General features: G+C 38.5%; 1 long non-coding RNA gene across 1 annotated transcript in view; it reads left to right on the top strand.

Annotated features, from left to right (window-relative positions):
- Positions 1 to 72: 72 nt before the first annotated feature.
- The window catches only part of LOC111840555 (uncharacterized), a 37,586-nt gene continuing 21,208 nt past the window's right edge, over positions 73 to 16,450 (top strand). Inside the window, exon 1 of the long non-coding RNA XR_002837448.2 lies at positions 73 to 353. This is a non-coding gene — a long non-coding RNA (uncharacterized lncRNA). The remainder of the gene's footprint in view (positions 354 to 16,450) is intronic.

The raw sequence follows: 16,450 nt of genomic DNA, 5'->3' as shown, positions 1-16,450 counted from the left end.
CTTAGCTCATACATGCATATTATTGGAATGTGTTTTTGTGCCTGGGGGGCGGAGACAGCAGAGAGAGGAACAGAAAGACTACGAAAGTGTGAATGCATAGAGGCGGAAAGGTGTGCTTTTAAGAGAGGTTAACCTGGCTGATAAGCAAAACCAAAAACACAGTAGCAGTGTTGCTGGTGACGCTCTACACAAACTTCCAGGGTCCCTTATATTTTCAATAATGTTGCCCCTAGGGCAGCACGCTGGCCTCACACCTCCATGGTCAGGGGATTCGGTCTCATCGCTACTCTGTGTTTGTGGAGTTTGCGCGTCTGAATGGTCATCCAGTTTCTTCCCATAGGCCAAAGAGACAGGTAGGCTAATTGGTGTCTCTGAGTTTCCCATTTTGTGTGTGTGTGTGTGTTTGCATGTGTGTGTGTGTTGTGCGCGTGTGTGCATGTGTGCCCTGAGGACTGGCATCCTTTTCAGGTTTCACCCCAGTTGTGTCCCCTATGCTGCACAGGACAGACATCAGTCCAACCCCATGACCTTGACTAATATACAGTTGAAAAATAGATAATATTGCCAATACAGTGCTCACGGAAAGTTTTAGGATGCTTGCTTAATTCTGTAATAAAGTTGCAAATTTACTGATTTCATAACAGAAGTCCAGTGACAAGCAATGTTTACCATATCTGCACACGTCTTCCACAAAGACATTGTCTTTTTATTAAGTGTCATAGTTTTTATGCGGATGACACTCCGCTTCAGCTCTCATTTAAAACGCAATGAGGTCAGTATGTTAGATAATCTATCTGAGTGTATAGGAGCGATTAAGGCCTGGATGCCATGCAACTTCTTAAAACTGAATGAGGTCCCCTTGGATCCAAGGTGAATTTCTATGTTAACTCTGGCATTATCTTTGATTCTCAGTTAAATTTTTCTCTTTGTGTAAAGATACTAGTGAAACCATGCTTCTTCCAGTTAAGAAACTTTGCAAAACTCAGACATGCCCTTCCTTTTCAGGAAACAATTATTCATAACTGTGTCATCTTCCCTGGAATATTGCAATTTGTTATTTACGTGCCGTAGTCAGAAAACTCTAGAATGGCTTCAACTGGTGCAAAATGCAGTGGCTCGGTTTCTTACAAAGCTTAGACACTTTGATCATATTAGTCCAGTGCTGACTTCTCTCCTCTGGCTCCCAGTGAAGTTAGAATAGATTGTAAACTACTGCTGCTAACCTATCAAGCCATGAATGGTAAGGTTCCTGAAAATCTTTGAGAACTGTTGATTGTGCATGCAAGTTCTAGGTCTCAAAGGTCCTCTAGCCAAGATTTGTTAGTGGTTCCTAGAACTAATTTCAAGTGAAAAGAGAACTGCGCTTTTGCCGTTCTTGTCCCGAGATTATGGAATAATCTCCCTCATCACATTAGGCTGTCTGACTATCTCGACACTTTTTTAAGGCAGCTAAAAACACATTTTTACTCTTTAGATTTTAATAGCAGTGAGTTGATGTGACTTTTTATGTTTTATTAGTATTTTCTCTTTTAATGTTTTGGTTTTGGTCTTTCAGTGTTCTTGTGTGGTGTTTGTTTCTGGAATAAGTTTCTTTTAAAATGTGTTCTAAACCACTGTGTAGCTCATGCTTTGGAAAGTTCTATAGAAACAAACTACTACTTACCTTTACTTACTGATTTTTTTTTGTCTGACTCGTTCAGTTCTTTTCTTACCATTTTGTTATTAATTACAATTATAGTCATTGGCTCCCAAAGCGACACTAAACAAATGTTTGGTGTTTTATGTAATTGCAAAGGTGTTACTAATTATAAACCACCCAATGATGCTTGTCAATGAACTTTAACTCAGAACAGCTCTTTTATATCTAAAATTTGTATTTCAGTTTGTTAGTACTTGAAATTAATGTCTTGTATTAAAACTTCCAATCGTTTCTAATGTGATATGCATTTTTTGTAAATGAATGAAGTAATGATCTGTTAAAAAAACAATGAATTTGCAATATTTACTGAATTAAGCAGGCATCCCAAGACTTCCTGTGAGCACTGTATCTGTAGTTTGTACTGCATATCAATATTAATGTTAGCAGAATACTGTTCATTGTCTATGTGCAGATGTTTTATTAATTTTGTGGCATGATTCAGGCTTCACACAATATACAGTTTAACAGACATAGCTCACTACAGACACTAAATGCAAATGTTAAAAGCAAATATACCATATCTGTACAGCTGTCTGTTTAACTACTGTACCAGCCAGGTAATCAATTACTTCAGAGATTCTCGTTTTAGAGAATCTTGTGAAACCAGAAAATAAAGTAAATGAATATGCTCTCACAGTCTTACAGTCATGATTTACGTTTTCTGTCCATCTTATACACCCACTTACCTGGTGCAGGGCTGTGCTGATAGCCTGGGGTCTGTTTCTTGCACCTACATAAATACCTTAACAGCTCTCATCTTTTACTGGAATGTCATAAGTGACATAGTATAATAATATCACATTACAGACAAGTCTTTAGGCAAATATTTAATACCGTGCTTTCTGAGATTTGAATAGTACGGATAAAAAGGTAGTGTTCTCTGAAAATCGGGGTTTGTCACGTCGAGATGAGGGGACAGAGGAATGATCCATATGCAGCTTTTGCACTCAGAAGGGGACTTTATTAACTGATATAAAACATACAGGGAGCCAGAAAAGTAAAGGAGCAAGGAAGGTAAACCTTAAGGGACAAAGACTGAAATAGCACAGGTAACAACAAACTGGGACCAAGGCACACAGCATGAACATCTACATCCACGATGACCAACCAATAAGGCAAGAGTAAGCAAATATATACACTTATAATGAGGGCTACGTGAGGGGCAGGTGCGGACCATAACAATTAACTAAACAATGTGGCTGGGAACAAGACATAGGTGAAGGTCATTACCATTTAACACTCAGTGCTCAAATGTTAGGAATGGGATGACAGACCGGACAGGGCGTGGACTGGTCCTGAAAAGGCTAAACATTTTTAAATGATAAAGTATTTATCTCTGCCAGAGAACAACATTTTATTTTGTAGGAGCCATGCTTATATTATCTCACAATTCTCAATTTCTGCAAGAGTGCTACGCTTTGTTGAAACACACAGCATTTTAGCCAGGTACCTGAAGTTTTAAGGCAACAATCCATGATTGTTAAGCTTGTCATGTGCTGCAGCTTTATAAACCGATCAGCTGTAACATTAAAACCACTGACAGGTGAAGTTAATAGCATTAATTATCACTTTACAATGGCTCCTGGCATGGGTACCATTACATACTGTACTAGCAAGTGAACAGTCAGTTCTTGAATTTGATGTGTTGGAAGCAGGAAAAATGGATAAGCATAAGGATTGACTAGCAACTTTGACAAGACCCAAACTGCAATGGCTACAGTAGGCAACTGAGTTAGAATATCTCCAAATCAGCAGGTCTTGTAGGGAGTTCCTAGTATGCAGTGGTCAGTACCTATGAAAAGTGGTCCAAAGAAGATCAAGCAGTGAACCAGTGATGGGGTCATGGCTGCCTAAGGTTCATTGATGCGCGTGGAGAATGAAAGCCAGCTCATCTAGTCCGATCCCACAGGAGAGCCACTGTAGCACAAATTGCTGAAAAAGTTAATGCTGGCCGAAATTCTCATTTCCCAGTTCAAATGGAATGCAAAGGATCTGCTGTTGTCGTCTTGGTGTCAGATACCAGAGGACACCTTCAGAGGCGTTATAGAGTCCATGCCTTAATGGGTCAGAGCAGTTTTCTGCAGGGGCCTACATAATATTAGGCAGGTGGTTTTAATGTTATGGCTGATCAGTGTATCTTGGGATTTAGTAACTGTCATGACCTGCTCGTCCGATCCTCGTGTGTGCCACGCCCCCCTCGTTACCTCGTGTTAATTCCCAATTGTCGGGAGGCGTGGCACACACGAGGATCGGACAAGCAGGTCATGACTGTAACCTTTCGGCTTATGTTGTTATACAACACTGTGAAATCGTCTTAGGTTGCCAAAGAAAGTTCTTTATGTTCGTGTAAAAGTATGATTAAATGTCTGTCAAAGTTTGTCAGCTTAACTGTTTCAACCTCTTTGAAACTCGCCCAAGAAGAATGGAAGTAAATTAATGACAAAAGTCGTTGATGAAAAAAAACACGTTGAATTACATTTATCGAATAAAAACGCATTGCATTAATGACGCTTTGAATTTTTGGGGACTGTAATTTAATATCTGCATACATTTAAACATTGAACATTTCAACTGAAAACATTTCAGTCGTAGTTTCATTGCTTAAATATTCAGTACAAAAATATTCGGCTTCCAAAATTCAGTTCCAAAAGATACGTATTTTAAAGTGCATGTTTATAGTTCATTTAATTTCGCCTCAAAATAAATTTCAAAAGAACAAATTCAGTTGAAAATATTCCATGTGTTTTATTCGCATCTTTATTATTCAAGCAGTAACATTCAGTCATCTTATTTCTGCTTAACAATATTCAGTCCCGTTATTTTCGCTGTTTCAAATACGCTGCCACAATTTCAGTGGTTTAAAATACGATCCGAAATTCAACCCTCTACATCCGGGACTAGCAGGATGAGCCATAGATTGCCGATCTGAGTTCTCTTCGGGAACCGCGATCAAAATGGAGCAAGCGATCAGTACAAGTACTGATTGACTTGGCAGCAGATTTTTGTTGATTGTGTTATTTATGTTTCTTGTCGTTTACTGGTCAATACGAAAACTTATTGGGATGGGATAGTAGTGGACTTGGGGACTGACAGGTGCGCGATGTCGGCGATGACACCAGAAGGGACCATAATAGCACTTTGCTAGCTTGCAAGGGGAACAGGGGGATAGTCGTCGACTTGGGGACTGACAGGTCCGTGACGTCGGCGATGACACCAGAAGGGACCTTAATAGCACTTTGAAAGTATGATATGCCTAATTAATAAAGGAAAAGACGGTGACAATGAAACGGCATCGGACAGGGCTGGGCCGTGAAATATCGCGTCGTGTTTATGAACATTCATATCGTCATCAGTGTATAATATCGTGCTAAACATTTGTTTTCTTACATAATAGTTATAATGCACTATTTATACAAATTCCATCAAGGTATAAGTCAGTTGCTGGCACCCTTGCCATTATACCTGTTGCCAGCAGCTTTCATAACTGACTGTCAATATCATAAATTTATCACGCTGATTTAAACTCTTGGGTGTGTAAACCTTGTAGTTGCCCGCAGGCATCTTACGTTAGCAAGATAAGTTTGGTGATAATTAATGCAGCTAGCGAATTACTTACATAAAAACCTACTAGTTGGGGTTGCAATAAGTTATCGTATTGACCAGTAAACGACAAGAAACATAAATAACACAATCAACAAAAATCTGATGCCAAGTCAATCAGTACTTGTACTGATCGCTTGCTCCATTTTGATTGCGGTTCCCGAAGAGAACTCTATCGGCAATCTATGGCTCATCCTGCTAGTCCCGGATGTAGAGGGTTGAATTTCGGATCGTATTTTAAACCACTGAAATTGTGGCAGCGTATTTGAAACAGTGAAAATAACGGGACTGAATATTGTAAAGCAGAAATAAGAGGACTGAATGTTACTGCTTGAATAGTAAAGATGTGAATAAAACACATGGAATATTTTCAACTGAATTTGTTCTTTTGAAATTTATTTTGAGGCGAAATTAAATGAACTATAAACATGCACTTTAAAATACGTATCTTTTGGAACTGAATTTTGGAAGCCGAATATTTTTGTACTGAATATTTAAGCAATGAAACTACGTTTGAAATGTTTTCAGTTGAAATGTTCAATGTTTAAATGTATGCAGATATTAAATTACAGTCCCCAAAAATTCAAAGCGTCATTAATGCAATGCGTTTTTATTCGATAAATGTAATTCAACGTGTTTTTTTTCATCAACGACTTTTGTCATTAATTTACTTCCATAGGCTGGCAGCTTCATTTAATAGTACCTGCAAAAGACCAGTGTCAATGTCACCAGTGAAGAGGCAACTGCGGGATGCTGACCATGCAGACAGAATTGCAAAGAAACAGCCGTATCTCAGAATGCCCAATAAAAAGATAAGACTGAGATTGGCACTGGAAGATTGGAAAAAAAGTGCCATGGATAGATGAATCTAAGTCTGAGGCGTTTGGATCACAAAGAAAAATGTTTGTGAGACACAGATCAAATTAAAAGTCGTTAAGCATTCCTCCAGGATCATCTGTCAAGCATGGTGGAGGCAACATGATGGTCTGGGGCTGCTTTGGTGATGTAAAGTGGGAGATTTATGCAGGGTAAAAGGGATCCTGAAGAAGGAAGGCTATCAATCCATTTCGCAGCACCATGCCATGCCATTGTGGACAGTGGTGGCTTAATGGTTAGGGAAGTGCATGTGTAATTGATAGATTGCAGGTTCAAATCCCTGACCAGTAAGGTACCCAGAGCAAGGTACTGCCTCCAAGCGCTACTCCCTGGGCACTGAATTAGCTGCCCCCTGCTTTGTCACAACGTCACACATGGGTTAAATGCAGAGGACACATTTTGTGTCCCCACTAATCACTAAATTCTAAAATTCTACCCTGTGGATGGTGCCTAATTTGAGCCAATTTCATCCTACAACAGGACAATGAACTATTTAGGGAAGAAGCAGTCAGCTGGTATTCCGTGTACAGTATAATAGCGCAGCCAGAACAGTCACTGGGTCTCAGCTCTACTGAGTTGTTATGGGAGCAGCTTGACCGAATGGTATGTAAGTGCCCATCAAATCAATCCAACTTGTGGGAGATGCTTCTCGAAGCACACGGTGAAATCTTGTCAGATTACCTCAGTAAACTGACATTTAGAATGTCCAAGGTCTACAACGCTGTAATTGCTGCAAATGGAGAACTCGTTTATGAAAACAAAGTTCGATCGAAGAACACATGCATTTATTATTCTAATTTAAATAATAATTCTTTCTAACTTTGTCAACTACGATTTCATATTTATTTAGCTATATTTCCTATTCAAACTCATTTAATATATGTTTTCATGGAAAACAAGGACATTTCTAAGTAACCCCTAACATTAACTGGCACGCAAGTACACAATTCAACTTTAATAGCGATATGTGCGGCAATTGGTTTTTGTAACAGCGTGAATACTTACGTACTTTATGTGCATTTGCGCCGATATGACAAGAAATTATCGTGCATTTTAACCTTTATATGCTAATTCTTACTTCATTTGCGGTATAGAATTTAAAATTCACGGTAATTTCTTATCATCTCGGCGCAAATGCACTTGAAATACGTACGTATTTGCGCTGTTAAATTAATCGATTGCCGCACGTATCGCTTTTAAAGGTGAATGCGTACTTGCGTACCAGTCATGTCAATCCCTGTATATATACCTATTTATACTGTAATGTACATATTGTAAATAGCCCCTGTATGTAATTGTTGTTACCCTTATGTGTGTTTGTACTCGGCCCTTAGGCTACTTGATCCTGACGGGAATTACCCACCGTCTGTGTAGCTTACTTTCCTTAGTGTAACTTCCCTGTGTTTCTGCACAATTCTGCGCCCCCGTGTGTTGCTTTCTGCGCGGTCCTTTTCGGGACTGAACATAAAAAGCAACCTTGTGCAAATCTCCTGTCGTCTTTTGCTGTCGCTGCCCTGCTGCGTCGGTCTGCCAAGCGTCACAGTATGTTTCATTTAATATTTACTTGACAGAATAAATAGAATTTGAAATTAATTCTACTGCCGACAAATTCATAGTAAATTATGTACTATGAGTAAATCATAGACATTTATATTTTCATAATCGTGAGTATTTTAACAAAGATACACATTAAAACAAATTTCTGGGGAAATGCAAAGTACAAAGCGCTTTATTATAATTCCAATATTTTTATTATAAAATTTTAGACGTTCTTAACTCCTTTCCCACAAAATCAAATGTCCCCTTAACCTGATCAAGATAACAGAAAAAGGATGGATGGATGGATGGAAGGAAGAATGTATGGAGAGAAAATTAAATCTGGCATAGAGTATCCAATCTTCCATAAGTGTAATTTACTCTTTCATCTGTCTTCCAGGCGTAGCCTATCTATAGTCCAGGGTTTTAGTGAGCATTAACGCTATCTCAGGAAGCTCAGTCCAGACAACCATTCATATACATGTCAAATGTAGTACAGTGACATCAATGAACTTATCCTCAAAATGGAATAAAATTGTTTTTGAGTGCTTTTATACAGCTGGGCAAACCAGCACCCACATGAATTATCCTAGTGGTTGACAGATTTTTTTCCATCACTGACCTTATGACTTATGACATAAGTGAATATCAGGTCACATTTAGGAGCCATTCATGCAGAAATACTGAAAATCTGTGCACATGTATACATACATGTATACATACACATATGTTTATATTGTGCCTGTAGGAAAAAATTAAGAGGCCACAGAATAATTTTTTCTTTCACTCATTTCTCAGTTTATGGGAGTGTGTCTGTGAATAATTTATATATATATATGAGTGAAAGAAAAAAATGTTCTGTGGTCTCAATTTTTTATATATATATTTGCAAACTGCAGCCTGGTTCTTCTCAGTTTCTCATTAATGAAGGGCTTCTTCCTTCCTTTATGGGACTTCAGTCCTGCTTCTAGGAGCCTGATACACACTGTCCTAGCAGTGCACTTCACACCTGCACTTAATGTTTCCCATTCCTTTGGAAGGTCACTAGATGTCATCCTATGATTCATGGGAATCTGTCGGATAAGTTAACGGCCTTCTCTGGCATTAGAAAGTCACTTCCTCCCTTCACCCATGGTTGGTTTCTAATCATTCCCAGTATCTCCTGCTTCACATTATTCTTGTGTTTCAGAAATTTTGAACCTGAAAGCATCCTGCTGCTCAGTGTAGCCTCCTGCCAGCAGAACCACAATTAAACCAAGATTTAAAAAAAATTTTTTTACATGTAGAGTGGACTCTTAATTTTTCCCACGACTGTAGGTGGTGCACATGAACATTTCTAAGTTCAACCAAGGAGACCTCAATGGATAGTTTTGACACGAGTGTTTATTTGATGAAACAATTTAAATGAGTATGAGAACAGTGATTTGGCGAAGCCCGTCTCTTGGCCGTCGGTTCCATTGACTCTAAAGCTGACAGATCTGGCTGGGTGACCAGGCAGGAGGCGAAGGAGCCAAACCCCAGAGCAGGACGGGGAGCCGAAGGTGGTGGAGGGGAGGAGGTGGGTGAACGGAATAGCTGTAATGGCAAAGAAGTGGGTTATACTTACTCTTTATATCAAACCTGGACCGATGTGATTGGACACGCTGCCGTTCATTAGGTCTCCTTGTTTGAACTTTCGTATTCACTTTCATTTGTTAACAGTAATATGACTGGCAGTCTGTCACAATGGGACTTTTAAATAAAACACGTTTAAGAGTCTGGGCTCAGCATTATGAATGATAATAATAATTGGGATTATTAATATTAATTAAAAGTTTTAACAACATTTGAACAACATTAGCCATATGCATCATATAGCCATTACTAAAGGCTTCTTTGGCGGAGGTCAATTATGAGAAACAGTATAGCCATCAGTCACAAAAGAACTTTCAAAATAATACTTTATAAATGACTGTAGTATGAAAAGAAACAGCATGATATAAGATGCAAATAACATTATAAAGGATAGCCAACATGGATTTAGGAGAGGTAGATCCTGCTTAACGAATCTACTTGAGTTCTTTGAGGAAGCTACAAGTGAAATTGATCAGAAAAATGCCTATGATGTGATTTACTTAGATTTCCAGAAGGCCTTTGATGTTGTACCCCACAAACGGCTCTTGCTAAAGCTTAAAGCTGCAGGGATTTTAGGAACTGTGGCAGCTTGGATCAAAAACTGGCTAACTGACAGGAAGCAGCGAGTAGTTATTAGAGGCACAATGTCACAGTGGGCCTCCGTTCATAGTGGGGTACCACAAGGTTCAATTTTAGGACCACTATTGTTCCTAATTTACATTAATGATATTGACACAAATACATACAAACTGGTTAAATTTGCAGACGACACCAAGGTGGGCGGTGTAGCAGATACTGATCTAGCAGCAGAGAGGCTGCAACGGGATCTGGATTTAATTAGCGAATGGGCTGATACTTGGCAGATGAAATTTAACACAGATAAATGTAAGGTAATCCATGCAGGGAGCAGAAATATAAAGTACAGGTATTTTATGGGTTCCACTGAAATAAAGGTAGCTGATTACGGGAAAGATCTCGGTATGTATGTTGATGCTTCCATGTCCCACTCTCGCCAGTGTGGGGAAGCAATAAAAAAGGCGAACAGAATGTTGGGTTATATCTCTAGGTGTGTGGAGTTTAAGTCAAGGGAGGTGATGTTACACTTATATAATTCCTTGGTAAGACCCCACCTAGAATACTGTGTGCAGGTTTGGTCACCATACCTCAAGAAGGACATCGCTGCCTTAGAAAAGGTGCAACGAAGAGCTACGAGAATGATTCCTGGTCTTAGAGGAATGTCTTATGAGGAGAGGTTAGCGGAACTGAATCTGTTTAGCCTTGAGCAAAGGAGACTAAGGGGGGATATGATTCAGGTCTATAAGATTCTAACGGGTCTGGATGCTGTTCAGCCAAATGACTATTTCAATATTAGTCTAAATACTAGAACTCGTGGCCATAAGTGGAAATTAGCGGGAGAACATTTTAAAACAAATTTGAGGAAGCACTTCTTTACACAGCGTGTAGTCAGAGTATGGAATAGTCTTCCTGCTAGTGTAGTGGAAGCTAAAACCATGGGTTCCTTTAAATCAGAGCTAGATAAGATTTTAACAACTCTGAGCTATTAGTTAAGTTCTCCCCAAACGAGCTTGATGGGCCGAATGGCCTCCTCTCATTTGTAAATTTCTTATGTTCTTATGTTCTTATATGCCAGGCCTGATAGGACAATTCCACCACACCCTACAATAACTCCAGAATGTCATGTGAAGCATACATTCTTCTGTCATATACTCTGCATGTATCTTAAGTTATCACATGTAAAAAGTGAAACTTTGCAAACATAAACTTTTAAAAGTTTACTTTTAGTTAGTCCCTTGTGTCCAGGAATTATATTCATATGAATCAGTATCTTAAACCTTGTTTTTACCTCTTAAGCTTTCTAGATGGAATTTGTTTTGAATTGTTGTTGTTTTAAACCATGTGTCAAATCGTTCGATTTATTTAATAGTGAGGAATGTGTTGTTTGAACATAAGTGCGGTTTTGTTCATTAAAGAATTTTATACATATACGTTTTAAAAAACGAAATCTGTTTAAAGAATAGGAAAATCCTATTTTAGGTTTCACAGCAGTCATCCAAATTGTTCCGCACCTGTGACACAAAACAAGTTACTAAGCATAAAAGTTACTAAGTGTGTAACATTTTTTCTCACTTTTTAATAGTGCTCACTCGATGCCAAGTGTCTCTCCTGAGCAGAAACCCCTCTAGCCTTCCCAGAGGCCTGCTTCCCAGAGGCCTGCTGTTAATCGCTGACAGTGAGCCGTTCCGCCCAAACTCCAGAATGTCTTTTGTAAAACCATGCATTGTAAAACCTTTCAGAAGTTATGGGAATTATGCAAGGCCGTCACCAGGCCACACAACACCCTGCAACCCAAAAAAATAATTGGGATTATTAATATTAATTAAAAGTTTTAACAACATTTGAACAACATTAGCCATATGCATCATATAGCCATTACTAAAGGCTTCTTTGGCGGAGGTCAATTATGAGAAACAGTATAGCCATCAGTCACAAAAGAACTTTCAAAATAATACTTTATAAATGACTGTAATATGAAAAGAAACAGCATGATATAAGACACGACAGGCCTAGACTTTACCTTGTTTTTTTTTTTTTTTTTTACTTTGTCTTTAGTCGTCGCTTATTTTCATTGGCAATGAAAAGCTGAAAACACAGCATGTCAAAGACACCATAAATCATTAGCTTGTCACGATGAGTCATATTTAGCAATATAAATCCGAAACTGATTTTGGTATTATCTGAAATGAAGTGGGGTGTAGTTTTTATGCAACTGAATGTACGTGTTTTTTGGCTGTTATAAATAATTAATTGCATATTAAATATTTGCTTTCTGGATTGTTCCAGAGCAAGTATAAATTCACAAATACGTATAATATTTAAATAACACACACTTACTCGTAGCTGCAAAAGTGTGCAGTGTTTTTTAATGCTCTACTGATTAACACTAATTCGGTGTTGATGGGTGTAGACACAAAAGGCCTGTAAAAAGACAATAAAAAGGGTTTTCCGATATACACCAAGTGGCCAGTGTTTTACCGGCTTGTTGACACGAACAGACAGGGACTTCCTGGGATTTTTATACACCACAGTGTCTGGACAATGAAAGAGGTCAGACTCATTAAAGCGTACCGGGAGGATCACAAATGCAAAAACAACAGCGATGATATGCAGAATAGCTTATCTGAACGCACAGCTCATCTACGCTTGAAGGGATTCTGGAGGGAAATGTGATTCCTACTTGGGATTAGATAAGTGTCCCTAATACAGTGGCCACTAATCAGTTAACGTGTGCCAAGTGGCAACTAACCTGAGCTGGGAGTACTGTATGCATACAGTAACACAGAATTCCTAACTGCATTTTAGTTAGATGGGGCTCTGTGTATCTCATTCTAATGAAATATACAAAATTGTGACTTTTCAAATATAAATCAAACAAAGTTAATAACATAACAGGTGTTCAATGTTGTTAAAGCATTTACATGTATGTTATGCAAACATTAACTTTGCTTAGCTTGCAACTGAATTAGCAACAATACATTTTTTCTTTCTTAAACCTTTCTTAAACCATGTTAGATTAGCTAAGGTTGCATTACCCTTATTTTTTTGACGCAGTGACTATTTCCTCATAATGTATTGCTCTGCATCTTCAGTGAGTGTTTACTCAGTTAGGGTTCAGTTCTGCCAGGATGTGGCACACGGCGTGTGCATCCAGAATGGTTTGCAAATCACACCATTATGGGGTGCCAAATGCAACAGCAAATGTTTATTTTTCCAATAGTTTTACGGTAAATATAACATTTCATCTCGTATTTATGAAGGAAATATCCATATATCTTATTATATTTATGAATGTTAAAGGATAGTAAAATATTTTCCAACTGCTTACTTCAGTCTGGGTTTTGGAGCCTAATTTTGCATTTATGTAATAACACACTATATTATTGTATCATAACCCTACTATTTCTCCTACTTGTTTTGCCCATATAATGATTTTTTCCCATCAACCTCCTAAAATTAAATATATCTCCCAAGATTCCAAGCTACACAGAACAGTGAACTCTTCCCAGTTGCAGTGCATCTGCAAAATGTTATAGGAAAAGACTCAGTGCTGTTATACTGGCAAAATGAGGTAGTACATAGTATTAAATGCTGGGTTGCCAGCAATTGTGACACATGTTTTTTGCTGAAAATAATTATTTCTTGGTGAAGGATTTGATTTTCTTTGATTAAATTTATTTCAATGAAAAGTTGGATTTTCCAAAATTTTTCAGTGTGACATGAAGCTACTTCACCAAAACATAGATTTGTTTTCTAACCCTCTTTACAAGCCTTTGCAAGGGGTGCCAATAGTTGTGGAGGGCACTGTAGATACCATCAAATGAATCCATCTCTGCCTCAACCATCACGTCAAGCATTCAACCATTGTTGGGTGCTTTTCACAAGGCTGGTTGTAGTAATGCTACAACCTTCATTCATTGTCTTCATTTCCATTTAATTATCAGGATTTGTTATCATGGTAGGTCAGGATTGTAGTGTGAAAGGCTGCTCTTGCAGATCGTATGATCGTTCAGGCAGAAACATGGGAGACGGTGTTTGTTTTTCCTTTTTTGCAACCTGTAAGAAGGGCAGCAGGCAAAAGATGAGGCTTATGTTCACCAGTTTTATAATTTGTCTGAATTTGCACAACAAGCCAATAAAAACCATGGCAGTACTGTGCACTCATCTGCCATTTATTGTCACTTCCATGCAGATGTAAATTACGACTGCACTCTTTTAAATATAAAACGGCTTATAGGTGTGGTATCACTGAAGAATAAAAACGTATAACCTTAAATTAAGGACAGCGCTCATGCTGGGTATGCTTAGTTTAAACTCCTCCCACCAGGGAAGGCAGTTCAAATCAATCTGTTCACATACAAACAGACTAAAAATAGCTTTTCCCCCAACAGCCATAAACCTGCTGAACTGCGAAACCCATTAGTCTGAGATAACCTCTCACTAAATATGTACAATAAGCTATGTTGGTAATGTGCAACACACTGTTTACTACTATGTGTGATAATGACCTATGTTGCTGTACACTGGTGCAATAATGATTTGTTCTGGTTATTCGAACACTTAACATATGTATGGGATATGGAGTTATAGGAGTGCCATAAAAAAGAATTAATCTGTAAAAGAATAAGGAAATAAATGTTCAATAAGAAAGTGAAATAAATACAAATAAAAATAACATTAAAAGGAAAATAAATTAAGATAAAGCAGCAATTAAATAAAAGTGTTTCTTTATTGCTTTTAATCTCACTGTATTACTTTTAGTTTTACCGGATTGCTTTTAATTCTGCCATATTGCTTTGCTTTCCCGGATTGCTTTCACATTTATTGTGTTGCTTTTAAATGTTGTGGTATTGCTTTTAATAAAGGGACAAGCTGTAAATCAGCTGGCTTTGGGTTCGCCTTCCTGCCCAGGCTGAGTAGTCAGCTCCAGCACACATGAATCCTACTTTGGCAAAATCAGTGTATCATTAATTCATTCCTTTTCTGCGGAGCCCCGAAAGGGACATGGAGGGAAAAAAGGAGAACATGCCCTTTTGCAAGATCTCAGAAAGGTGAGATGGACTTTTGCGGGATCTCAAACTTTAGTCCAGGGGTCACCAACATGGTGCTCACGGGCACCATTCAATTTCAATTCAACTTTATTTATATAGCGCATTATAACAACATTACATTGTCTCAATGCGCTTTACATTTCTGCCTCGTAAGGACCCCCCATTGAGTAAGCCAAAGGCAACGGTGGCAAGGAAAAACTCCCTAAGAGGAAGAAACCTTGGGAGGAACCAGACCCAAAGGGGGAGCCCATCCTCCAGGGGCCGGCAGATGAGTCAAACAAACAAGATGAAATGACTAAGCTAATACAGACAAGATGAAATGACTAAGCTAATACAGGGGTTGAAATATATGTCTCAATGCAGCGGCCGACCGGTGCAGGCACGTGGTGCTTGATTAATAGACACACAGCCGCAGGATGGATGGCGAGGCATCGTGTTGAGCCAAGGGCAGGCAGGTTGGAGGGTAGTTGCCGGAGGTGGAGGTAGTTGTCTTGCAGGCCGCAGAGGCATAAACTCTTCAACGACATTGTGCTCCATGGAGCACACCCCAGAAGGGGTGAGGGAGGAAGTGAGAATAATTGTGTATTAGTCAGAGTTGGTGACCCCGGAACTAAAGTATATTGGTTATAGATGGATATATGGAGACACATGCAAAAAAAATTAAATAATAATTCATGCATTAAAAATGTTATTGAGGTACAAAAATAATTCCATTTGCTCAATTTTTCTTCAGCTACTTCTCTTTCCCTGCACTTCCGCATAATTTCCAAGTAAACACTTGTTCTTGTCGTCAACCAGTCAGCAACTTTATCCTTGCGCCTCCCCTTTAGGTCAACTTTGAAGGAAAAGTACCTAGTCTAGAGTAGATAGGCCTACTGGAAAGTGCTCCAGAACTGCCTCCAGGGAACTACAATCAAATCGAGTTCCTGCCATGTAAACATGACAAAAGTCCCTGGTTCCAGAGAAAGATTCTGGTTCCAGAAAAAGTTTCCGAGGTGTGAAATTAAGTGCCTTTAGTAAAATGTGCCCCCGTTTCAATGTATTGTGGGATACGCAAGTAACTTCACACACGAAGGTAACACCTCTTGTGTTGGATGAAAAAAAACAAAATAGAATGTGAGCGCTTGTTATCCATTTTTTATTTGAGCACAAAATTGGAAAATGGAACAGAAGTCTAATGCAAAATTCATGTGTGCTGGGACTGACTACTCAGCCTGGGCAGGTAGGCGAACCCAAAGCCAGCTGATTAACAGCCTGCCCCTTTATAAAAAGCAATACAGTAAAATTAAAAGCAATCCGGTAAAATTAAAAGCAATAAAGAAAAGCATGAATTAAATTATCCCTTTATTTTTTATTTCTTTTCCTTATTGTTTCATTTTTATTTGAATTTATTTCACTTTCTTATTCAACATTTATTTACTTATTCTTTTATAAATTTATTCTTTTTTATTGCACTCCAATGACTCCATACATAAAAGTAATTTTGTTGTTACACAAT

Source organism: Paramormyrops kingsleyae, chromosome 6 (assembly GCF_048594095.1).
Source record: "Paramormyrops kingsleyae isolate MSU_618 chromosome 6, PKINGS_0.4, whole genome shotgun sequence".
Taxonomy (NCBI): Eukaryota; Metazoa; Chordata; class Actinopteri; order Osteoglossiformes; family Mormyridae; genus Paramormyrops; species Paramormyrops kingsleyae.
This window is presented reverse-complemented; position numbering and strand designations above follow the sequence as displayed.